The sequence below is a fragment of the Myotis myotis genome, unplaced genomic scaffold (genome assembly GCF_014108235.1).
Source record: "Myotis myotis isolate mMyoMyo1 unplaced genomic scaffold, mMyoMyo1.p scaffold_m19_p_5, whole genome shotgun sequence".
Classification (NCBI taxonomy): Eukaryota; Metazoa; Chordata; class Mammalia; order Chiroptera; family Vespertilionidae; genus Myotis; species Myotis myotis.
The window spans coordinates 19,983,047-20,008,222 of NW_023416357.1; the positions used below are offsets into that span (position 1 = coordinate 19,983,047).

At 36.6% G+C, this 25,176-nt stretch overlaps 1 protein-coding gene across 1 annotated transcript in view; it reads right to left on the bottom strand.

Annotated features, from left to right (window-relative positions):
• CDH12 (cadherin 12) overlaps positions 1–25,176 on the bottom strand; it is a 723,975-nt gene that overhangs the window by 463,788 nt on the left and 235,011 nt on the right. The window contains exon 2 of the mRNA XM_036310943.1: positions 18,447–18,530. The gene's annotated coding sequence lies outside the window, so the exon portion shown is untranslated. The remainder of the gene's footprint in view (positions 1–18,446; positions 18,531–25,176) is intronic.

Sequence of the window (25,176 nt, forward strand, 5' to 3'; positions counted from 1 at the left end):
GGTCCCGGACTGAGAGAGGGCGCAAGCCGGGCTGAGGGACCCCCCTCCCCCAGGGCATGAATTTTGTGCACTGGGACTCTAGTTACCTATAAAACTGGAAGTATATTGGGACAATGACTATTTTAAAAAAGAATACATGAAACGTAAAATGATAGAACATAACTGAGAATACTAACTTCATGGATATGTACTAAGCTTTCATATTACAGATCAGAAAACCAATTTCTGAAAGAACCAGGTGCCCTGATTCACACTCCAGGGGACTTCCTCATGCATTTCATGAAGAGATCATTCTCTCTTGACAAAACCACTGTCTGTAAAGTACCTTATAGCATACTTGACATGTTAGCTGATAATTGCCTCTCCTGGCTCTACCTTGTCTAGATTTATGATTAAAAAACAAACAAACAAAAAATCCTCAGCCCTGGTTGGCATGGCTCAGTTGCTTGGGTGTCTTCCCAGACACTGAAAGGTTGCCTGTTTGATTCCTGGTCAGAGCATATGTCTGGGTTGCGGTATCAATCCCACCATAGGGGTGTGCAAGTGGTAGCCAATACATGTTTCTCTCTCTGGGTGTCCTTTTGTCCTCTCTCTTTAAAAACCAATAAAAATATTTCAAACAAAAGAACTCTCCAGTTTTACTCCAAAGCAGTATGCTTTTCTACATGCTTTTATATGGAACAAAACTAGTTAAAAACCAGAAGAAAACATTCTTAAAAGCAAACCAGATATTCCAAATTTATTCCTTATGTAATTTAATCCATTCTTTCTTATAAAATCACCTGTAACAAACAATAATTTTTCATATTTCACAAAAATTTTTACTAACACATAGGCTAGGCAAAATTTCAGTACATTATTATTCAAGTTTAATTTTGTCAGCATGAGTGACTCTTATAATTTGTTCCTTATCAGGCTATTAAATTCCATTCCTCTGAATATTCTTTCCTTTACTCCCTGTCGTATGTCAAACTTATACAGCATCATCAAATTTCTACCAAGGTGATAAATATGATTGTGTCAAAGATTTTCCCAACAAATGCCATTCACCTTGGGAGATGATAAATTGATACATACCCATCATAAAATGTCCAAACTAATGTAGTCAATTCATCCATATGGCCAGCGTGTTCCTTCAGTAATGGACACCCTCTGACAATTTAATGCTTCATTTGCTTACCTGGTACTTCATTCCACTTTCTTAAAAAATTATCTAGTGACTTTCAGGGGTTTATAGCAAGACCCTCATACATATCTCATTTCCAAGTATCACCCTTCCTCTTATCTTTGTTCCTTTGAAGGTATAAACATTTTAAAGTTAATCACTGTAGTTAGAAATGAAAATATAGGTTTTGTAAAGAATTTTTTTTTGAAAAAATTAACTATTAATTAAGAATATGACATGTCAAAACATTTGCCTAATCAAGCCATTCTTTCGAGGACAGGAGGAGACATGCAAATAATATATGACAGTATTGCTGCCTCAGGTTTCTTACAATCTAGTAAGAAACAAAGCTTATATGAACAAGGAAAAGAAATGTACATACAAACATATTTATTTATTCCTCACTGACTATTTATTGAACACTCATTCTGTGCCCGGAGCTGTTTGAGGTATTAGGAATCCAGCAGTAAACGTGGTTACTACACTCAAGGAAATGACTTTCTACTGATGCAAGACAAACTACAAAGCAAAGACAACGAAAGGAAATAGATGGTTGCTGGGACTGTGACTCTCAAAGTGCATGGTGTGAAAGCCTTATGAGATGACAACAAAGCAGAGATCTACATGTAATGAGGGAACAAGCTTCAGTAACCTCTGCTGGGAAATGTACCAGCAGAGGAACAGCAACGTGGACCCCTCAGGCAGAATTAAGCGTGGCCTATTTGGATATAGAAAGTGAGAATGAGTGCATGACAGCAGAAGTTTTCAGGCCATATAAGGCTGGGAACTCCAAATTCAGAAACAAACTTTGATCAACACTAAGGAATTACTTGTATAAGTCATAATTTACCAAAAGAAAGGATAGGGTAGAATGCTGCTAAACTTAAAAAAAATTGGAGAAAGGCATAGAAAACTCAAAAAAATTACAGATCAAAATATTGCATGTTATCCATCATATTTCATATAACAGACATGCCTGGTAATATAAAATGTCAATTGGTTTCAATAACTTATTTTGATACAACATCCATCACTGTAAAGTATTAATGGCAAAAGCAATAATCATGTAATATATTCTAGGAGTGGGAATAATGTGACGCTGAAGAAAGTACTTTGTAACAAAAAGAAACACGCCAATGCAGTGTTCTGATTTAACATGATTTGACACACCTGATCCAGAAGAGTATAGAACCTGACAGCTAGGCAAGACTTCAAACAAAACCTGACAGTACTCTGCCTGCTTTTCCTTCGTTCCTTTTAAATTATTCAGCAAAAGTTATTTAATCATTTAAATCATAAGTGGGAGGCCTTTTATGTCCCATATAGCACACAGATAAATATTTATTTAATTGGAGACAATTTACCTTACCATCATTTCGATGCTTTCACTTTTCCACTGTACTAACTATATAAGTAATAAAGATTTTAATTTACAATTTTTGTAAAGGAAATCAAGTCAATGCAGTTGTATGAACTACACCTTTTATTTTTTCTGTTCTGATGCTTTGAGACCTTGGGTCCTTGCTGACCCAGGAAGGGATGCCCCTCGCAGAGTAAGCTAATTTCTAAAAATAGCAAACTGGCAGGGAGTAGGTTTCACATGTAAGCCAACCAATCAGACCCCATTCCAACAACTATCTTCTTTATGGGGCTCTTCAGTCTGGGCCATTTCCTCAGGTACCAGACAATTAAGCACAGCCCCTGTGAAAAATAGCCTATCGGACACCTGATTCCCCTGCCTCACCCATTCCTTTCCGGGGAAATTACAAGAACCAGTGAAGGCTCTTGCCCAGGTTTCCCGTGCACTCCCTCAACCTCCTGACCAACCCTGGTGCTTCCCCATGTGGCCCTGCATGGTGGGTCAGGGCTCCTCTTTCCAGGGCACTGAGAGTAAGAATTTGTTCCTTCTTGACAGTCATGTCTTGAAGATATGTTTGCATGTCTTACCCTATCTGATTAAAACCTATTGTATTTTTACGTATTTATTTGTTTAGTTAGTTAGTTAGTTAGTTAGTTAATCCTCACCCAAGGATATTTTTCCATTGATTTTTAGAGAGAGTGGAAGCAAGGGAGAGAGACAGAAAGGGAAAAACATCCATGTAGGAGAGACACAAATATTGGTTGCCTCTTGAATGACCTCAACTGGGGATCGAGCCTGCAACCAACATATGTGCCCTTGACCAGAATCGAACCTGGGATCCTTCAGTCCTTGGGAAGATGCTCTACCCACTGAGAAAACTGGCAAGAGCTGAACAGAAATCATTTTAAACAGCATTCTTTTTCATTACTCTGTATTAATTAAAGTATTACATATGTCTCCTTTTTACCCCATTTACCTCTCCTCGACCACTCACACCCCACAGCACATGCCCTCACCCCTCTACTGTCTGTGTCCATTGGTTATGCTTATATGCATGCATACAAGTCCTTTGATTGATCTCTTACCCCCATTCCCCTCCTCCCCTGCCTTCCCTCTGAGGTTTGATGGTATGTTCCATGCTTCTCTGTCTCTGGATCTATTTGTGTTCATCAGTTTATGGTGCTCATTATATTCCACAAATGAGTGAGATCATGTGATATTTATCTTTCTCCGACTTGCTTGTGAGCCAGTCGCAGCATTCTTTTTATAAAATTAAATATTAAAAAAAGGTCATTTGATAATTTTACCATATAATATTCATTTTGCCATATAATATTAGAATTAAAATGACCTTTCTACTATTGACATGATTGTAGTTATAATTTGGATAATGAAGTTCTGGCCACAAAAATAATTTCTGGTTTAAATTTTCATTTGATATTATTAAAAAAATTAGCTGAACTTTTACAGTTCCACATGTAATGACTAGATTTTTAGACTATTTCACAATGCTGTTTGAAATGAAACCCTTTGGCATACACATGTCAAATCCTAATTTCATATTATTATTTGATATTCTTTGAGTCCGCCTATTGAGATACAAAAGGTATAATTTTAAATTATATTATCACTGAATACAATCAGCACGATCATAATGGCTGAAAGAATAATGACAAATATATTGCTTTTACTTTATTTTAATTATACCTGGAAAATACTTTAAACCATCAACTGTGCCTATTTTTTTTTTTAATATTATAATGTACGTTCATTACTCACAGGAAAACTTACACTACTAATGTTAAGTAACACTTGGCTGAAATGAAGGGAAGATTTATAGTATATAAAACCAGAGGCCCAGTGCATGAATTCATGCATGGGTGGGATCTGGCTGGCCTGCCCTGACTGGGACTATCAGGCTGGGCTGGCTGGGGTGCCGCGGGCAGTTGGCAGGCCAGCCCTGCCCCTGATCAGGGTGGTGGTGGTCTTTTTGAAGGCAGGACCAGCTGTGGGGAGGGGCTTTGGGCAGTTGGCGGGCAGGCTCCACCCCCGATTGGGATAGGGGTTGGCGATCGGGGGCAGGGTCGGCCGAGGGGATGGGCTCTGGTTGGTTGGCTGACCAACCCTCTTCCTGGTCGAACTTCCGGTTGAACTCAGGGTCAAGGGGACAATTTGCATTTTTGGCCTTTTATTATATAGGATTAGTATTTATCCCCTCACAATATTGGTTCACACTCCTTCCCTAAGGATCCCCCTTGTGGTGCCCAGATTCAAAGCAATCCATTTTGTCTGTATTTCACAGAGTACAGCTTTCTCTCTATGGAATTGAATAGTAATGGGTTAATCAAACCAAGAAATTCCTGCCTGACAAGACATCTCATATGAGGTAGGATAAGATCAGGAAACAGGAGCACCAAGAAATAAGAAGTGCTGATAAATATCTACTGTGCATAAGATTCCACAAAGACAGGAAATTCACAGACGGGAAGGAGTCAAATAGGACCCTTTGCAGATTCCTCGACTTTGGAATGTCCTTAGCTAGCAATCATTAAAAATGTGGATGAGTCTAGTTTGCCAACTTTTTCGCTACTAAAACATAAGTGTTTAACATAAACCTCACACAATTACTAGCTACTATAAACATTATTTTCTCTCTATGTAAAGTATGTTTGTTTGTTTCTTTCTTTAACAAAAATATAGGAAGGGCATAATGCTAGTCCCTTTGATTACTGAAACTTGCAGGTGTTGTGTTTTTTTGTTTGTTTGTTTTTTTGTCATGTGTTTAATTCAAAATTTATCACAGACAAGCAAGAGAACATTTGATGTGTGTTTATGGAACTGAAGAGCAATATCCCTGATTTTAAAAAATGTTTTTGGTCAGGCTTCTTTCAACTTGAAATACACTCCCCATCACTTTATTATAAATGACATTTAGCAATATGAGGTTTAACAAGGTTCAGCAATTTCTCAAGTATATTTCCACATTTTCACTTAAACTTTGCCTACTTGATAACTGTCTTTGCTGTCCTATTAAACACTTATACACTAACGCATGTCATTTTTGCAGCATTTAAACCACTCTAGCCACGGTCACCACTAGCCTCCTTTTTGTATCATTTTGAGGATTTTTAAAGGTGTTGGGGCAACATTGGTTAAGAAAAAAAATTACATATGTTTTGTATAAAAGCAGTAAAAGCATTGTCATAATCTGTACTGTGAACCAGAGAGGTGGTCAGCTCTGCTCACTCCTGCTTTCCTCCCCTGCATCTGAAACTACCTGGATTCCATTTGCATAGACAAACCATCATCATGACTTACAGAAGTTCATGGGGATTGTGTATTGGTATGTTTTGTTTTTTTGATTGTTGGGACAAAGAATCACAGGACAATATTTGTCTCCTGTCAATCTCTTGGACTGTATGCTCCCACTCACTAACGTTGCTCACCCACCCCAGCCACTCTGGCCTTCTCTTGTGTCCTTCAAGTATGCCAGCGTCGTTCCTTCTAGCTCCTTTCCAACAGCTCTTCCTTCTGCCTGGTAAACTCTCCCTGCATGTGGTCACATCACCAATCCCACTTGGTCATTTACATTGTGGCTTAAAGATCTTACCTCACAACATTTCTCTGACCACCAATCAGGACTCCCAGTCTTCCCATCTGTTGTATCAATTTGCCTATTTTACTTGATTGTGCTTTATTCATTTCTAATCATTTCTTAAAATTAACAATTCATTTGTTACTAATGCATAGATGAATATATTTGAGGTACTTTACTTGGCGTTGAGAATAGGTTTAAGGTTCATGGAGCACACCAACTCAAAGATGCCATCATTACTGAATTAGAATAAAATTTGTAAATTAGATAGAAAAGATTCTGTTCCCCACTTCAACTAAATTATTTTTGCATAATTTTAATTTGGACCTCCAAATATTATATGTTTCCTCCAATATTGTAAGGGATTATCAATTTCTGTATCTCTACCTCAGCTAGCCATAGGATTCAAAACAAGAAATATAAGTATTTGGTAGTTTCAGCAAGTTTAGAAACAAGTTGTAATCACCTAAATTAGTATTGCATTTAGTAGTCACTAACCACATGCATGTGGCTATTGAGCACATGAAATGTAGCTACTGAGAATGAGGAACCGACTTTACACTCTCATTTAACTGTTAATTTAAATGTAAAACTTGGAGCAGGACAAAAGATGTCCTATAAGAACAATTTGAAACTTACTTCATTGTTAATGATATAGTTACTTCCTATTACAAATATTCCATTGTGCTTATATCATGTAATGTGCAAACATATCACTGCATTTGATAAAAGGCCTAAAATTAAGAACTAATACTGTGTGCCTTATTCCTGAGGAAAGCTATAAGGGTCTTGAATGTCCCCAATGTTCCCTTACCTATGGGTTCCCCAGAATAAGCTTCCATAACCAAACAACCCTCCCAATTATAGGGACCAGGCACAGTGCCCGATTATCCCTTAAGAGCAAATATCTGTTCCCTGACAGCCAGAAGGGTTATTCATACAAGATGGCCCCATCCTCCTGCAGGAACTGAGATTGCCTCACCCTCTTGTTATTATGGACCATGCCTGCCAGCCCTGGCTTCTTCCCTCTTCCCAAGGCAAGCCCTATATGGCCATGCATGGCCGAGTGCTCTCCCCGCCAGGCTGGGAAGATATCGGACTAATACATTGCTATTGAACTCAAATTCCCAGTGTCCTGTGTCCTGTGCTGTGTGTTCAGCCATTACTATAACCCTAGGGCAGGAATCCCACCTTCATCAACAAGGCAAAAAGAAGGCAATTAAAACATAATAGCATGTTGATTTACTCAAACTTGTATGAATATTGTTTGTTTATTGGCAATAGTTTATATATGCTCAGAGTATGAATTCAGAACATATAAACAACATTTATTCCTATCAATGGCCTATTTTCAACAATGGATAGTTCTTGTTTTTCAGTGGTTCTCTACCTTCTGGACCTTTAAATACAGTTCCTCATGTTGTGACCCAACCATAAAATTATTTTCATTGCTACTTCGTAACTGTAATGTTGCTACTGTTATGAATCCTAATGTAAATATCTGATGTGCAGGATGGTCTTAGACGACCCCTGTGAAAGGGTTGTTCGACCGCCAAAGGGGTCGCGACCCACAGGTTGAGAACCGTTGAACTGATGATATTTTAGATGCATATAGTTTAAATAATAAAACTTGCCAATATTTAATTATTTTTGTTCTCCTAAAAAAGTAGTTATAAATGGTTGTAATTAATATTGAAAAAGATCTCTTAATGCTAAATTAAATACAAGTATATAGATTGTATTTGGTTCACTGAGCAGCTGTTGTCCAACTTCCTTGTAGTGTTTCTTTAAATCAGGCAGATGCTACAAAGTAATACTTCATTTTCCAGATTCTTTTGAGTCTAGGAATTTATGTGATTTATTTCCTGCCAATAAGATGTGCTGTAAAGCATATAGATTCGTCTAGATTCGAAAGAGAGAGAGAGAAAAAACACAAGGAAGAAGAATTGCCCAGTTTACTGGACTCAAGCCAGCAGGAGAGAGTGGGTCTAAGCCAGTTCTCCCAGTTGTGACTTCCTGGTAACCTGGTTGTAGAAAAGGTCACGTGTTCTTGCAGCTGACCATGCTGTGGTGGATTCGACACTGTCCTGGAGCAGGAGTCCCCTTTCCCGAGTCTCCTTAATGCTCCAAGGGAGAGAATGCTTTTGCTGGCCATTCCTTTGATGATGTTCTGAGTATCATATAGTACAGTACCTGCCTTCTGATCCTAATTAACATATTTAAACATGGATTTCTGTATAAACATTAGCTTTCTGCATAGCATAGAGATTTCTGTTAGCTCTTACTGAACCTTGGATTTTTACTGGTCTGTTGGAGTCAATCAACATGATAATGCATCCCTTGAAACACAATTTGGGGTTATAATGTGACTGGCAATTACTCCTATCTCTCAGCCTTTCATTGCCTCCAGTGATGCAGTGGCTAATTTTATGTGAGCATATTTTTAATCCCATTAAAATACTATGGCATAAGTAATATACTTCTGAACCAAACCTAATTCTTCTGGGTCCCTAAGTCATTGATGATTATACATGGAAACAAAAATTATAAACTGAGCACCTAATACAATGCAATTGTTGCTTATGATTTAGACTCTCCTTATTCTTTTTTGTTTATTTAATATTTCCCAGAATAAGTGTCCAGTGAGATAATCTGTAATTTGGGTAAAATTTTACGAAGTAATTATGGATGGAAGGGGATAAAGCCATTCCTTTAAAGATCAAATAAATAAATAAATAAATAAATAAATAAATAAATAAATAAAATTTAAAAGGGTGGAAAAATAAAAATCTACGGATATCCTGAGCTGGGAGGAAAGGTAGTAATTGAAAGAAGACGAGAGTGACAGGAACACATGGGACTGAGGAGAATAGGCCTTTGAGCACAGTGGAGACAGGGCCTGAGATGAGGTACCTTGAAACTTCCAATTTAATATCAGGATACAGACAAATAAATAGCCAATAACCCAATTTAATGAGATGGGAAAAACAACAACAACAACAAACGAATCGACACAGATTGTGGGGATGATAAAGGCATAAAGAACAAGTGTGAGCAGGAGATGGTCCAGGGTGAGAAGGCATGTGGGTGAAGGTGGTCAGAAAGTGGGTAGCTCTTGGCAGAGTTTGAACACATGAGCACTCCACAAGGGCATAGGACTACAGCTGAGAAATGGAACATTTTGTGGTGTGCATGGTTTACCATGGAACACAGGGTGGAGAGTGGCTCTAAATAAATCTGCAAACAAAGAATGGACCATGAGGAGCCTTGTAAAACATATCCGGTCACAATACAGTTATCACTGGAATCGCCTATTGCTCTGGAAACACAAGGAGTATTCTGCGATAAGGTTGGAGAATTCAATTTAGGGCATAATTGTACCCCAGAGACATTTATATCAAGTTCTAATATTCCCAAGTGTAAGAAGACCCATAATGTTATGGAATTAAATGCCATGATAATTAAACTATCAGAAGGCGACAGCGCAGCATCTTGCACTCTGGAAGGAATACCAGATGCAAAAAGGAAACTCCCGTTTGCACCCCTAAAGAAGCAGTTATCCTAGATCTCACCCCTTCTGTCAGACCCAGGGGATACACGGGACAACATATGTTTTCTATCTAGTTTCAAAAATGTGCTTAGATGACAGGCATCCCTTCGGGGCAAGAAAAAAAAAAATGGATTTCAAACAACATGGAAAGAGGGAATAAATATCATGCTTAAAAAATGAATTTCTCCATCTGTCTCATCATATGCAGCAAAAATTTAAAGGAGCCTACTGCTCTTCATGGAAATATGTGTGGGTAGATGCCAGGGTGGGGGAATTAAAATGTTCATTGAGAATCTTTGAACATCGGCTATGTCACTAAGCTATGTGTATTGAAAAAAAATATTTAAGGCTATAAAAAGAGGATCCATTTTTGTAGATTTTAATTCAGTTAAAAGGTAATGGAGCTAGTACAAGTAATTTAATGTTTGTAAGATTCTGTGTGTGTCCATAGCAGTGAAATGTTGCAATGAAGTACATATGAACAGAGTCTGACAAGTTGAGAGACAGACACAAGCATGCGCGCGCACACACACACACACACACACACACACACACACACACGTCAGAAATAGATGTTCATCTTAAGACATTCCATTAAGTAAATGATGAAGTAATTAGTGGAGCCACTTTAAAAATATAATAGAAAAAGCATCCACTAAGAATATAGTAGAATTCATGAAAAAATATAAACTGAAAATGAATCTTTTAAAAGTCTGCAATGGGAGATAGATGGCTTGAAATGGAAGGGGACGCATGGCTTTCTAGCATCAAAAAGTAAAGGAAAAGGAGAGCATTTTATTTCTTCGATAGCCTATAGCTAAGCAAAGAGGCGCATAATCTATTTATTAGAAACCACTTAAATTGACCTGTTACAAGTCAGACACTGTTCTAAGTATTTAAAATAGTATATACAAATATTAACTTACACGCTTCTTATAACAACTACTCTGTTCTATAACTGTCTGTATTTTAGATAAGTAAAATAAGTCATAAGAAGTTAAATAACTTGCCCAAAGTCAAACCATGGATAAATGGCTATGTTGGATTCATATCCATACAACACAACAGAAAGACTATGCTTGTAACTTCTATAATTTGGTGCCATGTTAAAGACATCTGACTACTGGTCCTGGCATCCTGAGAAGCCCTAATGGAGTAAACATTACTTTTTAATCATGTGATAAATAATGCAATTCATTCTCACTTTGATGACATGAAAAAGGGATGTTTGACTCTGTGCTTACATGCTTGAGAAAGTAATGAAAAATAATATAAATTTATTCTGAGCGATGCCACTTTGTTATAATCTTTCCTTGGGAATTTGCAATGTGTGTGACTAATGTGTTTTTTTATATTGTTGTTGTTTTGTGTGAACTTTGAACTATGAACCATAAGTGCATCTCTATTTGCCTTAAAATAGCATAAAGATCACAATAGTTGAAAGACAAACTGTTATTACATGAAAATAATCTGCTTGCCCCCCAGTATTTTAGCTGCACACTGGCTGGTCTAGAATTTGTGAGACAGTGGGTCCTGCTAAGGGTGCTCTTGAAAAAGAAGTGCAAAGAAGGCCACAGTATAGAACTGTACCAAGCAAGGCTACAGTGTCAGGGTAAGTTGTAGAAATTCTAAATGGTTTTGAAATAAGATAAAAAGTCATATAGAAACTGAAAATTGAGTAAGAGCTGATGAAACTCAGTGTTGCCAAAGGGACTACATATATGATACAAGGGATATTATCTAGAAACTAGAGGCCCGATGCATGAAATTCATGCAAGACTAGGCATTCCTTCCCCTGGCTGCCAGCACTGGCTTCCCTCTGGCATCTGGGACCCAGGCTTCCCTCTAGTCACCACCTTCCCTTGCAGCCCAAGCTTCGTCCAGAAGGTGGTTCGGAAGGACATCCGGTCTGATTAGCATATGACACTTTTATTATTATAGATGACTAGAGGCAGGTGCACAAATTTGTGCATGGGTGGGGTCCGGCCGGCCTGCCCACCCCAATCCGATCAGTCAGGTACAGCCAGGGGGAGGGCACACAGGAGGTTGGCTGCCGGCCCTGGCCCCTGGTCGAACTCCAAGTTGAACTCCCCATGGAGGGGACAATTTGCATATTAGCCTTTTATTATATAGGATGATGCAGGTTTTCTGACCACAGAATATGAAACACAACTCATCGCTGCCAGGCTTCAAAAACTACCAGAAAGGGTTGAACCCCAATTAATCACTTCAGTAGACTAGACCCTTTATGTGCCATTTCACCTTCTGTGGTTTTAGTTACCAATGGTATCTTGCCCCCCAAAATGCTGAACAGAAAATTCCAGATTTTTAAGGAAAGATATAGAGGGAAACACTGAATTAACATAACTTATTTTACAGTATATTGTCAAACTTCTTTTATTTTATGATTAGTCATTGTTGTTAATCTCTTACTGCATATAATTTATAAATTAGGCTTTATCATAGGGATAAATATATAATAAAAAAATACAAGAATATATGTATAGGGTTAGATACTATCCACTGTTTCAGGCATTCACAGGGGGGCTTAGTACATATTCCCAGCAGATAAAGGGGGATTACAGTACTCTAAAGTCTCTATAGGAGCTAGAGTATGACACTAATAAAAATTACTGAAGCATTTCAGGTGCCTTCCCATTCCAACCCCATAGCTACACTGAGAATTTTATAGGATTAGAAGTCATGCTGTGTCCTGGTTATAAACTAACCAGACAGTTCTCTCAGATTTATTATAGATACAAATTGTAACCTTCCCTATGGTCTTACCTTGCTCTAGTTTTCCAAGAACTATATCTTTGCAATATCCAAAGACCAAATGTAGAAACTCTTGTACCTGCTTCTAACTACCTATATTATCAATAACAGATCTTTTAAACTTCATCTACCTGTATTTTCACAATTGACATTTATTAAAACAACATTCAAATGTTATATATTATTTAAGATTTTAATATTAGCTTGAGTCAGTGGCCCCAAATGATAAGAAGGCACTTGTTCTAAGCATTCTTTTTATTCGGCATTCACTGCAATGTCCCAGATTATCTTTGAAATTGATTTAGCCATGCAGTGAGAGTGTGATGACTCTGTTTTCAGAACTGATATAATTTTTCTCGTGAGAAACCTCTTATCTGGTTTAAATTGTTTTAAGGTTCAAAAATTTAAGTCCCCTGTGAAGATTTAGATCAGTATATTTGGGGCATTGTTCAGTCCTTCCCTTCTTACTCTTGGCTTGTATTTAAGATAAAAGGGGCTTATCGACCTCACACATTTGGGATGAAGAGGACCCTGGAACAGGGTGATCCTGCCTTCTGTGTCCCCTTTTTCCCTCATTGACCTCCTCCCACCCCTCCCTCTCCCCAGGCCTTCACCACACTATTGTCTGTGTTCATTGGTTTTGCATACATGCATATTAGTCCTTTGGGTGTATATTTTTAATTATCAGCCACTCTGGATTAGCCACACTAAAGTCTCTCTTAACTAAATTAAAGTATTGGTTACACACACATGCACACACACACACACATCATTGCCAATGGATATTTGATATTAAGTAGGAAATCAGAAACTAGAATCTATTGTGTTGCCTTAATCTATATATATAAAAGCCTAAGCAACTGAACCACTGAACAACTGGTAGACCAGTCACTATGACACGCACTGACCACCAGGGGGCAGACACTCAATGCAGGACCTGCCCCCTGGTGGTCAGTGTGCTCCCATAGGCAACCACCATGCCCCCCCAACCGTCTAGCCCCGATCAGCCCCAATTGGGGAAGGTCATCCTACCAACCTCCTGCGGTCCCGCCCCCCCAGCTAGCCTGCACATATCAGTCCCGGGCCCTGTTCAGGGTGGGAGACAGCCCCGATCGCCCCCGATTGCTGGCCAGGCCAAGGAACCCCACCTCTAGTATAATCATAATTATCCATGAATAAGTGATTTTATTTTCTGTTCTATCCTGTTTATATCAAATTGCCAAGTTCAGTTGTATCATGAGCCTGATATAAAAGAAAACTGAGGAAATTAGCCAATTAGTATTTTTTCAAAGCTTGAAAATTAGATTAAAGTTCCCTATTTCAAGAAAAAATTAAACCTTTTACTGTGTACAATTTACTCACTTGCATCCAAAGACCTTTGATTAGAATAATTTTTCAATATAAATAATTAGTAACAGACCATTTATTTACTAAATGTTATATGAGAGACCCAGCTGTCTGTATCTCCTTCATTTGACTGTTTTGAAGATAGAATTTTCACATGACATTTCACTATTTAAACATGCTTATTATCTAAATAAGTTCTTTGGGGATTGGATATTTTAATGTTATTTTCCATATACTGTCCAGGAAGAAACACATTTCAATCTAAGAAAATGATTAACATTTTTATATAATTTGACTCTACTTTTAATATACCCTAGAATTATATGTTATCACTCTATTCTGGTGTGGAAGAGGCCTACTTTTTATCAACTTTAAAATTATACTCTGCTGACTTGCAAATGGCAGGTCAGTGCTAATTGAGAGAAGCCTTAAAAACTCTTGGACTTTTTCCCTTCACAAAGTTTCCATGCACTCGATGTTCTAATCCTTGGCTTTCCAATATTGCCTTTACGAGGTTAAGAAGATGAATGCTCATTGCTTTTAATCCTCCCCATGATTTATGAGCCTCTTGGTATCCTTTCCCCAGAGCAGCTACAACTGTGTGGTTGTTCTGCCTGCTGCTTAAATTACACAGACATCTGCAAAGTAAATTATGGATTGTTGTCCCCAGACCATAACCGGGCATGCTCTTCCTTTCTGCTGCAGGATTTTTTAAAAATTTTTATTTATTAGTACAAAGACCATGTGCATTTTTACTTGTTTATGAGCTTAAGAAATTGTAAGCTAACCTAAATGATAGCACAGTAACCTAGATTATGAACTGTCACATAACATCAAAGCAACATGACATATAAGCAGGATTACTTTAAAGCTAAAAACCAAAATCTCCCATTTGTTTATATCTTTCTTCTTTGTTTAAAGAAATGTCATCTTCAGCTTCAGAGAAGGAAGGTGACCTCTAAAATAAACAAAAACTATATGCCATAGAATAAATACACATATAAGAGACCTTTGAGTCTCTACTGAGTGTGCAAGACTTTAAAAGCATCTTGTGGCCTATGGATCTTTAAAATAATACTGAGTAAAGAAATCCAAAGTTACATAAAGGAAAATTCATGACATATTAGAGTACATTTTATTTATTTATATATTTTAAATATATATATATTTTTTTAATATATTGATTTGAGAGAGAGGAGAAAGAGAAAGAGAGAATTGATTTGTTATTTCACTTACGCATTCATTGGTTGATTCTTGTACAGGAATGGGCAAAAGTTTGAATGGAAAATAATACAATAACTAATGAATAATAATACAGGAATAAACTGTGCTTTATATACTCACAACTATAAAACTACTTTTGCCAACCCCTGTACGTGCCCTGACCAGGGACGAACCTGCACCCTTGGCATATAGGGATGATTCTTCAGCCAAATGAGCTACCATTTCAGGCTGGAGAATCTTTTTTAGACTTTGTTTTCCTTGTACTGATACCCCTTGCAGTAAGTCTGTTTTAATAATCCTGTAAGCTTGCAGCAATCATGAGTAACTGGAAAAGTCCTTTCTTATGAATAAGAAGCCTCACAGAGTCTAAGTTGAAAGAATTGAGTCCCTCTGCATTTTCCTTTCTCTCTGTGCTTATTATTCTGTGCAGATGATAAATCATAATTTACAATAAGTCCATTGTCACATCCTAACAGGCATACCTCAAATGACTAACCTTTGACAATTACCAAAAATTAGAAATATCCAAGCATTGATTTTCTTCAGATGTGCTAACTGCAACCCAAACAATAACCCATCAGGGAAAAAATGATGCCAACAAATTTACATAACAATTGTTATTAATGCCTTACAAACTACATTTCTTTTTTTCTTTTTTTTAACAGATGGCTCTGCAATTCATTTTTTACCCTACTGACAACTCATCAGGGAGCTGTGAGCACTAACACCAGCAATGCTCAAACTCACCCCTGGTGGAGCAGACCCTGGCTCTCTGGGTTTCCATCAGCTCCTGCTTCAGCCCATCACTGCTGAGAGACTGTGTTCCCCGAGTGTCAGGACTTGATATTCAGACCAATGCCTTGCAGACATTCTTTTTAAATTGTTGAAAACGTAGATACTAGATTTCTTTGCGTCTGTGACAGCCTCTGTCATTTACAAACCTTTCCTTTTGTGAATTCACTTTGCTCCTCGTCATAATGAAATAAATTATGAAATAATTCCTGAAGGATTTGATTTAGTTAAAACCCTAAATCAGCAGTTCTCAACCTGTGGGTCGCGACCCCTTTGGCGGTCGAAAGACCCTTTCACAGGGGTCGCCTAAGACCATCCTGCATATCAGATATTTACATTACAATTCATAACAGTAGCAACATTACAGTTATGAAGTAGCAACGAAAATAATTTTATGGTTGGGTCACAACATGAGAAACTGTATTTAAAGGGCCAGAAGGTTGAGAACCACTGCCCTAAATTATTTAAATATATCTCTAAATAAACAGATCCACCTTGAATACTGATTACATAAATATAATTGTGTGAGAAAGTACGGAAATAAGATTAAATTGGACCTTCCAAAAGATTAGAAAAATATAATTCCCCAATACCTTGCCAGCCATCATTATTTTACACACACATACACATAAGTACACACACATGGCTGTGATTAGTTATTTCTCTAAATTAAAAAATAAACAACAGTCCGGCTGGTATTGCTCAGTGGTTGAGCATCAACTCATGAATCAAGATGTCCCTGGTTTGATTTCCTGTTAGGGCACATGCCCAGTTGTGAGCTTGATCCCCAGTAGGGGGCATACAGGAGGCAAATAATCTATGATGCTTCTATCTCTCTATCTCCCTCACTTCCTCTCTCTCTAAAATAAATATAAATATTTTAAAAAATAAACAATAGATATAGCTCCATATCCTATACAACATAAAACCCATTGCCCAGGTACACTCAAATTTCATTCAAGATTCTTCATCATTTGGACCAGCTGTTCTATATTTATCGACCAACTATCATCATATTTGGTATAGATATCATTCTCTAACATCCCAAATGGTTTAAAATACCCCACACATGTTGTGGCAGTTGTTGTATCTGTGGTTATAGTATAGAGAGAGAACCAATTTATGATTATAAAATATGCTCCTCTTTTATTTGGATTTTTGGATATGTAAAACTTAATTAAGCTTTTAAAAAAAGATCCAAAGTACTGAATTAATAATTATAAGGGCATGGCCTTAATTTGTTATTACCCATACCTGCAACTCAGATAATATTTAGGTTGATGATATCATGGTTTTGTAAGAAGAACAAGTTGCCAGTTCTTAGAATTAAATTTAAAGGCTAACTTCTTTTACCTTATCAGTCTGAGTATATGGTCTGGAATGAAGCCCCCCTCCCAATATTATTCAAGATAAGAATTTTAAAATTAATCCAATTTCCTATATAATGCAAATATTTTATAAAGTAAAAGAAGAAATAGTCTCTATATGAAAAATCTGAATATTGATCAGAATAGATTGAAAGATGAAATGGGTAGATGCCACTGGGGATGAAAAATCAGTGGTATTTGGATATAAAATACTTAATTGCATTTCAAACTTTTAGTCTTGAACAATTTTATCTAAAAATTTCTGTAGTTTTAATTCAGACCTAACACATGAAATTCACTGATAACATTATAAAAGTAGACTCAAGCATAACATTCTTTGAATAAACGTATCACAAATAAAAGTTAAAAACAAAAGAGAATATTTAATTAGTAGTTAGTAACTGTGAGCATGCAGAGAGAGTTTAACAGATGTCGCAGCAAGTTCCATAAAGCCGCATTCATTTAATACGTGTTGGCCTCATCTCTTCAACCTTTTTGTTTCTTAGCCTTTACATCAGTCATTGACCTTAACTGATCACTGACTGGGAATTGCAAATGCGAAGTCTGATTTGGCTCCAGCCTAAGAATAGATGCTACAATGACTAAGCAGGGAGAGTCAAGGCAATGCTTTAATTAGTGTCGCCAGCAGGTTAACTGGGAGCTTTTAAATCTGAGGGTTTTAGATTCATGCTATCAGCAAAGAAAAAGCAGCCTACAGTTGCCTGCCCAAGAAACAAACGAACTCGATTATGCAATATTAATATTAATAGTCAAGAAAATTGGTGACATGGTCGTTTTCTTTCTTGTGCCAGAGCTTCAAGAATGCCTTTGAAATGAGAAAGACCCAAACAATTGAACAAAAATAATATCTACTAATTGTGAAGGAGTGTGAGTGTGTGTTGAATATGTATAATATCAAATAGGAGGGTAAAAATAGGGTAAAAAATAGGGTAAAAGGGAAACCTCTATTTATATCTTTAGAAGCCACACACCCACTAGCTCTTCTCAAATCTGCTTGCAAATTGAAACAGTGAGAAACATACAGTGAAGGAGCTTATAAATATAAAATCCTTGCTAAAAGAAATAGTTCCTTAAGTTTCATGAGTTTGTCATATTTTTATCAACCACCCGTAAATAGAAAAATATTTGAAAAATCTGAATTTTAATGAAATAAGTATCTCAAAAAGTAAAGACATTTTAAATAATTTTGTATTTTGAAGTACTATTAAGAGGTTAAAGGTATATCTTGAATGCATTTAAATGTCTCCTACCTTAAAGAAGTCTGGCATCCTTTAAAATCCCAAACTGTTGGTGAGTTCCAAATGGACTATATTCCCAAATAGAATCAAACACAGCTGGAAAGACAAACATACCCACAGTTGTAATGCCAATTTTTGAAAATATATATTAATTATAGAACATTTTATTTACTTTACAAAAATAGTTCAGTCCTTTTGTATCCTATATCCAGTTTCTCCTATTGTTAGCATCTTACATTGCAATGGTTCATTTGTCACAAGTTTTTATAATATTGATGCATGAACTCAAAGGAACCAATATTGATAACACTGTTCTGATTTCATTAATTTTTCTCTAAATATCCCTTTCTGTCCCAATTATCACATTTAATTTAGTCTTCATATATCCTCAGTGCCTCTGAGCAGTGACAGTTTCTCAGATTTTCTCTGTTTAATGACCTTTAGAGTTTTGAAGAGTGATGATCAGAATGTCCCTCAAGTAGAATTTGCCCCATTTTTTTCTCATGTTTAAACAGAGGGATGGAGGAGTGGAAGGTTGGAATTTTGGAGGAAGACCACAGAGGTAGTGTCATGCTCAGCACTTCATATTGAGGGTGCATGTCACCAGCATGACTTTTGTTCTTCCTTTCCATACTGTGCCTTGCAAGCAAGTCACTAAACACACCCCAAACTCAGGAATTGGAGGTTAAACTCCACCTCTTTAGATAAAAAACAAAACAAAACAAAAATCCCTAAAAAACTACCTACAATATCTATTTGTGCACTCAGCTATTATTTTTGAATTTTGTTTTATAATCTAATACTGCACTATTTATCTTTGTTGCACAAATTGTTTTAGTTTTGCAAATTGATGCAGAGATATGCCCAAGAATGTTTACTGTAACTTTGTTCAAATTTTGAAAACAATTGGCATTTTTTAAAGCATGTGACTCAGAACAAACGCAAATACTATTGCTTGACATAACTATGACAACTATTAAATTAATGGAACTATTTTTACTAATAAATTATTGGAAAATATCTTAAATATTTTGATATCTATATGTGAATGAGTATCTATAATTGTGTGTGGTAGGGGGTATGTGTGTGTGTGTGTGTGTGTGTGTTAAATATGTATAGTATCAGATAGGAGAGCAAAAATTTGTTATATTATAATCCAAATTGAGTATCATACCTAACTTAGTCAAGAGGAACAATCACAAAAACAAATCAATATTATTAAAATGTGTTATGAATACATGGATATTTGAAAACACAGTAGGCCAGTACCGTGAACTTGAATAAAAGTGGACACCATTAGAGTCAGGAGACATAGCATCTGTGGTTAAGGCTCTTAGGTGACAAAAGGATAAGACCAGACATCCATTTTATCAGTAAAGTTGGTTTTTCATCACATTACATATACTTTTTTTTCATGTTCTACCTTCTTGTGGCATAAAGATAAATCCCCTTTATGTAGCTTACCGACTTCGCTGTGGGGCAGTGATAAAAGTGTACAGCAATGGAAACAAATAGCACGAGAAACATGTAAGCAAGAGAAGTGTCAAAAAAACAAGTAACACTTGTGCTTCAACAAGACCCAGGGCACTAGTTCGCAGTAAGCTAGACTGCAGGCGCACAATTCATGAGGGCATTTCAGCAAAGGTAAGGAAACCCGGACTAGTATCAGCTGAGGACAAGTAGATGTCAAAAGCTGGGTAAAAGGACTCACTGCAAAAATCGCAACTTGGGCATAGGCATAGATTTCATTTTCAGTGATCCTACCACTGTGAAAAGGATGTGAAAAAGAGGTAAATGCTAGACCAAGAAAGAGGTCAGAAACAAATCTCTGGCGAAAATATGAGATGTGCCTATTTCAAGAATACGCCGAGATATTTGTAATAATTTCCTTCCCCCGAAAATGAAAGTGAAATCATCTCATCTTCAACCTACCAATATTTATCTTGCACATATAGACTTCCTTGTATCCATTCTCAATAAGTATCTCCATCAAACTATGATAATTGTGAACTTTGTGGTCTGGATGAGAGAGTGTTTAATGTTACATGGAATTGTTGTTTTACTGTATGTGTAGCTCAAACATCCTTTTCCTTATCTATAAAATAGGCATCATCCAGTTCATGGAATTGTGGTGAGATTTAAATGTCATATATTAATTTTATAAATTACAAAATCTGGGATATAGAACACCCAATTCATTATAGAAGTAGCATATCATTTCTTATATAATAAGAGGCATGTTTTTTTTTTCCTTTTCTGATTTAGGAAACATAAAAATATTACTTTTTCAAAGTTTACCTTCTACTATGAGAAAGAACTGAAACCAAAGGAAATTAAATTACATTTTAGCTATGAGATTTGAGGGCAGAAACAAGGGTCTGTCCACAGATTAAAGAAAAAAGTACTTAAGCAAGTTCCCAACTGCTCAACAGGAAAGCAAACAACACAACATGAATAGAGATGATGTTATTTACTTTTTACTTAATTTCATAACAATGTGTTTGCATTTATCTGTACAAAATTGGTATTAATATGATGGAACATTGACATTTCCATAAGGTAGAAATTGGGACATTATAATTTCATAGGTGAATAGGCAGAGATAAAATATGCATGCGACATTTTGCAATAAACCATGTTTTGCTCTTTAGAATTCTTCATTATACATATGGATATCCATTATAATGAATCCATGAAATAAGTTAGCTTCAACTAACTCCAAGAACAATTGTGGAGGTGCCATTGAAACCGATTTACATTGTACTGCATGAAGACTTGTATGAATAATGCAGCCATGCAGTCTCACTTATCCAAACTGACTGAAAGCACAGAAAGAAATATGAAGTCATATTTATTGGAGCATGAGATAGAAAGAGAATGCATAGTAAGGTGTGCAGGAGCTCAATACATCAGGGTTTTAAATCACGATGTCAACTGAAGTGTAAGTAAAACACAGCCCTTCAGTGATCCTACTATTAAGCGAAAGGGGCTTCTTAGCCAATGCTTTTAGACAGACAATGTGGTTATTTGTGTGCCTATGATATATAACATAATAAAATATCTAGCAGCTTGTCAAGAACTAGATTAAGGGAACCTCCATTGTTTTACTGTAGGCACACATAAACATACTGTACTTGGTTTGGGTTAATTATTTAGTGTGCAATTCTGCTGTATGCCTTTTAGATACCTTTGCTCTGTTGCATTATTTTGGGGACAAGTAAACAGGCTTGCTTTCTTTATCCCTCCTCTTTCTCACCAGAGCTAATAGTTCTTTTTCTTGGGAGGAGGTGGGAAGAAGAGAGGGGATGGTGCATTTCATGCCCCTAATATGCTTCTGGTAACATACAGCTCATAAAAAGAAAAATCACTAGAGGATATGTTTTGTTTCCACTTCTGTCAATTAGAATTTTAAACTCTATCTGTGTTGGAAACATAATGAGCAATTGAATGGGTAAAGCAGAATTGTTAATAGACATTAATATTTTATTTTATTAATAATGAATGACATTTTATCTTAGTAATATATAAATTGCATTTTTATACTCATCTTTTTGGTTAGTTCCTTGACACTTTTGAATTTTGCACAGATAATGTTGAACATTTTATTGTTTGAATGTGATTAAAGATAAATAGCAGCAATATTAAAATTTTGGAGCCTATATGTATGGTCAGGTCTTTAGAAAACAATGTAGAAAACAGACATGCACTATTTATATCAACTTCCAGAGGAATTGAGAACCCAGTCCATGTACCACACTACAAAATGGTGGGGATGCCTCATGAATAAATACAAATGCTAACTACTGGATGGTGGCCTATGATATTCACACATTATTTCAATAGACATATTAGTTTATTACCTAGAGTAGAGTCAACCAATCTCTCTGTAATGAGCCAGATTATTAAGTATTTTAGGATTTGCAAGCCATACAGTTTATGTTGCTCTATTCGGCCAGTCAGTGTAAAAGCAGCTACACACAACACTTGAATTAATATAGCTGCATCCCACTAAAACTTCATCTGCAAAAAAAAAGTAGCAGGCCAGAATTATCTGCAGGTCATAGATTACTGACTTTTAAGGTAAAGAAACTTGATGCCTCCTGAAATGGGTTTCCTGCCAAATGTGTGACTCATTTTTTATGAAATATTAATCAATGTCCAAGCCTATAAGACACAACCAAATTGACAAGGACTTAATAGTCATAGTCCAATTTTATGTTTTGTTCCATTAACAATAATTAATAGGGTGTGTCCTTAAGGGCATCAGGAAAATATGACATTTCTTAAATTACTTCTGCTATCAACTGCCTTAGACAAGAAAGCTTTCACAATGAGAGAATCACTGTGTTTGAATTATGGTAAGACACAGTCACCTCCTAAAGATGACTAAGTACTAGATAGCACTATAGTTGGTACACCCTTTATGCACATTCCTTTGTGCTAATAAGACAACCACACAAACATAGAAGTATTATGCCCAGGTTATAGATTAGGAACCTGAAACTCAGCATGACGATGTAAAACTGACCAAACTCACACTGACAGTAAATTAAATCAGAGCATCAGATATTGATTTCTAATCTGTCTGACTCAGAAGCTCATGCTCCTCTTTTACATATTACTCAACTGTGTACATCGGGTACTACAGCTCAATGCTCTATTTAAGTTTTCCTTGGGAAAATTGCTTGCTATTTGTAGCAAATTTCACTGAGCCCTCCTCACTGGTCAGCTTTCTCTATATTCCATTTCCGCTGTCCTCCAAACTCAGATTTCTGCACACCCTCCTGAGGTTCAAGAGTGAAGCTGCCTTCTGTTCAATGAACGGCAAGAACATCTTACAGGAGAGCTTATAACTTCATTATGTTTCACTCCCAATAGCTCTGAAGTGTTTTGCTTTTTTACTTTCTTTTGTTTTTCTCCAAAATAACCTTTCCTATACTTTCCTAAAAGCCTATACATCAAATCTCCTTGATTTTATCCTTTCCTACTACCTCCAGACTCATGCTTCAGCGATGATTTCATTTCTCTCACACTGCTGCTTCCCAACCCCCAGCCGACAAACACATGCAGGCTTCTTCCAGCCTGATCTTAATCCTCCAATCCCTCAAATTATTTCCAACCACTTGCATTTATTTTACTGCAAAACCTCTTGAAAAAAGTCCATGGCCTTGAGCAAGTTTGCCTCTCACTCAAATACCATTTCCTCCAGCACTGTAGCTCTGCCATCATGAGTCTGCTGAAATTGATCTCTCAAGGTTCGCCTGTATTCCTGGGGAAAATCTCTGCTGATTGGCTTTAGCGCAAGGTATATAGATCTCTTGGTGGCAATTCATGTTGTTAATCTCTCTCTTAACTTTGAAACCGTTTTCTTGGATTGCCTTTTTCTCTGTTCTTTCCCTGGACACCATCAGTGATGAACTTTAAATGTCTGCTTTCCTTAAAGGAAGTGCCAGTGTTGAATTTATCTTCTATTTATTCTCTCTTCATATTCCTTTTTGTGAAGATGTCACCTACTTTCATGTATTCAGGTATTATTCTATAGAGGTTCTCTATTTGCTCTATAGGCTTGATGTCCCTCCAAGAATATGTCACTAACCAGTAAAATGTAATATGGCCTAAAACAAACTTACACCAGGCACACCCACAAAGGAAACCAATCTTTATCACCTATGGCTGAAATTTCAGAACTGAACTATTTAACTCATATTCATATTCTCTCTCTCTCTCTCTCTCTCTCTCTCTCTCTCTCTCATTATTCTCTCAGATATCACAACTGCTGCAAGTCAGTCCTGAAGCCTTACCATTTTATTAGAGATTTTATTAACCTCCTCATTTCTCTCAAGGTTTCAACTGGTTAAATGAGGACCCTTCACATTAGCGAGAACAATTTGCTTTACTCCAGTTAATTTCATCCAGAAACACACAGACACACCCAGAATAATATTTGACCCAATATCTAGGCACTTTCAGTCAAGTTGACACATAAAATTAATCATCAGGGTTACCTTTACACCAAGACAATAAATACATTACAGACACTGGCCATCTTTATCCCAGTGACAACAGGCATTGGCAATAGGGAGAAAAATAATGCTTCCCAGTTTACTACAAAAAGATCATCCTATGCCAGGATCTGACAACACAGGGTCAGCATGAAAGGATCCTCCACAGACTCATACACTGCCTACTTAAAGACGGCTCTTCTGGCAACAGCACACCGGGACACATCAAAGATAAAACAAAACATTAAAGGAATGAAATTAAGCTGTTAGGATTCAAGTTCACCATCCACTACAATAACTATTTCTATTTCAATGTTTTTGTTTTTGTTTTTCACTCCTGCTTCATGTTGTTAGCTGTTCTTAAGTTAAAGATGTCAGTTTTAATTGAAATTCAAACCCTCGAGCAATAACAGAGTCCCTTCTGAAGGCTGGCTCTTGCAGGAATGGGATCCTAAATAACTCACCTTGATTCCAGAAAATGGAATTGTGCTAAGAGGTAACTGTAGGAAGATAATTATGAGAGCATACATACTTTTCATTCTGCTTTTTCATATACTTAACTTCCACATTAACCTAGATGAATTGTATATGGATTCATTTAAAAGAAAGGATAAGAAATTATCTTAAAATATATTAAAATATATCAGCTTTAGATGTTTGCAGAAGGGCAGAGTTTAAAGATGTCTAACATTTTGCTGAAAGCATAGCAGTATTCTTTCTTTGAAGAAACTTTGTCCAGT